General features: G+C 41.0%; 1 pseudogene across 1 annotated transcript; it reads right to left on the bottom strand.

The window, feature by feature from the left end:
- Window positions 1-1,190: 1,190 nt before the first annotated feature.
- On the bottom strand, window positions 1,191-1,938 carry LOC308264589 (tubulin alpha-1C chain-like; annotated as a pseudogene). The gene has a single exon. The product of its transcript is annotated as a tubulin alpha-1C chain-like (transcript).
- Between the last annotated feature and the right edge of the window lie 330 nt (window positions 1,939-2,268).

The following is a 2,268-nucleotide window of genomic DNA, read 5'->3' as shown; positions in this document are numbered from 1 at the left end:
ATAGATGGCTTTTGTTTATTACAAAAGAAATTACTGACACAATCTATCTTCTAACATTTCCATGTAATTTTTATTGTTAAGTTACACTCTAATCAGAAATCAAAAGATTTAGGTATCCTTTAGCATTAGGAAGTGCACCGACTTTTAACTTTCTAATATCTCAGAACATTCCTATTTCAGTCTTAAAAGCAACAGCTGTCTATTTTTTTTCTCTGGATACTTTAGTGACTCCCTGGACACTCACACTAATGAATACTCTAAGTTTCTATAGAATTCTTGCTTCTTTGACCTCATTCTAAAGTTTAATGACTCGTAACACAATGCTTGGTTATGTGCCTAAATAGGCATATTATCAAGGAGTATTGTTTCAATGGCTTTGTAAAGGGCAATGAAACAAAATACATTTATATTTAAGGCACTCTTGGGAACCCTAAATATTTAAATGTCCATGAGCATTGTTAAGGCTCCCTTGCTATTTCACTCTGTAGTGGCAAATCTAGGTGGCGATATCCAACTCAGTACTTCCTTGGATTGAGCCTTATTGGGAAAGGACCAATATTAGCAGATCTATAGGAAAACAGTGAAATTTTCCTTAAATTTACTTCCTTGCTTCTTTTCTTTCTTCCTTCTTTCTTCTTTATTTTCAGAGACAAAGACAGGTTTATTTAGGAAAATGGGAGATACATGTTCAAGGGAGAATGAAGGCCATCTCAAGAGGGAGAGAGCACCTTTCTTGTCTCAGAGTTTTTATTTTATAGGAGACACCCATGAAGGGCGGGTAGGGGTACAAAGCAGGGTGGAGGTCTGGACTTCTTCAGAATATTCAGGTTTCCAACATGGATGGGTGGTGGCTAGATAGCACCTGAGTTTGACCTTTCTTATGGATACTTTTTTTTTAAACTAAGTATCTCAGTAATCTCAGAAGGGGAGAGGGGCCATTATGATTAAGGGTGTGAGCCTACTGAGGATTTTGCCTAAAAAGGAAGCAGGCCCTGAAGGGTGAAAATATAGATTGTGAAATTTCTAGATTTTAAAACTATAACTTCTGTTACCTTTCCAGTTTGTCTCTTTCTTACCTATCTTTTTTAACAACAACAAACATTTATTGATGGTTTAGAACTGAAACACACAATTACAGAACAGAAATAAGACAATCCTCCAAAAAACAGTGCAGATCTACAGCAGGAAGGTTAATACTCTTCACCCTCATCCACTCTCTCATCACTCTCTGCTCCAACATCCTCATCATCTTTCTCTAGGGCAGGCATGTCCTCACGGGCCTCAGAAAACTCTCCTTCCTCCATCCCTTCACCCATGTACCAGTGAACAAGAGAAAGGTTGGCATATATCAGGTCAAACTTGTGGTCCAGGCGAGCTCAGGCCTCAGTGATAGCTGGAGTGTTTCACAGCATACACACAGCTTGGTAGTTAATGCCAACCTTGAAGCCAGTGGGGCACCAATCCACAAATTGATGCTGTGCTTGGTCTTGATGGTGGCAATGGCAGCATTGACATCTTTGGGAACCACATCACCACGGTACAACAGGCAGCAAGCCATGTATTTTCCATGGCGAGGGTCACATTTCACCATCTGGTTGTCTGGCTCGACGCAAGCATTGGTGAACTCTGCTACAGTAAGCTGTTCATGGTAGGCTTTCTCAGCAGAGATGACAGGGTATATGTGGCCAGAGGAAAGTGGATGTGGGGACAGGGCACCACGTTGGTCTGGAATTCTGTCGGATCAACATTCAGGACTCGATCAAATCTGAGGGAAGCAGTGATGGAGGACACAATCTGGCTAATAAGGCAGTTCAGGTTAGTGTAGGTTGGGTGTTCAATGTCGAGGTTTCTGCGACAGATATCATAGATGGTCTCATTATCTACCATGAAGGCACAATGACAGTGCTCCAGGGTGGTTTGGGTGGTGAGGATGGAGTTGTAGGGCTTTACCTATCCTACCTCATTTCCCCCTTCTGAGACTTGGATATCTTATGATTAATGGTTGATGAAGAACAAAAGTTCATCTTCCTCAGTGCTGACAAAGGATGAAGGACCTGCCTAGCCAAAGGTCAGAGAGAAACTGGCCTTAGTTATTGAGTTGGGTTCTTGACTGCTTTTAGGCTCACTGGAGAAATAAAGTATGGCATTGATGCCCTAAACTCCTGACCCTTTATAAAATGCTATAAACTAAACTTGTCTCTCTTGAGGATTTGTAGGTCCAGGATGACCAGACGCCATAAAAGAAAAAAAAAATTTTTTTTCTGTAAG

Source organism: Muscardinus avellanarius (assembly GCF_963383645.1).
Source record: "Muscardinus avellanarius genome assembly, chromosome: 6".
Classification (NCBI taxonomy): domain Eukaryota; kingdom Metazoa; phylum Chordata; class Mammalia; order Rodentia; family Gliridae; genus Muscardinus; species Muscardinus avellanarius.
Note: the sequence above shows the minus strand (reverse complement) of the source record. Positions and strands in the feature narration are given on the sequence as shown.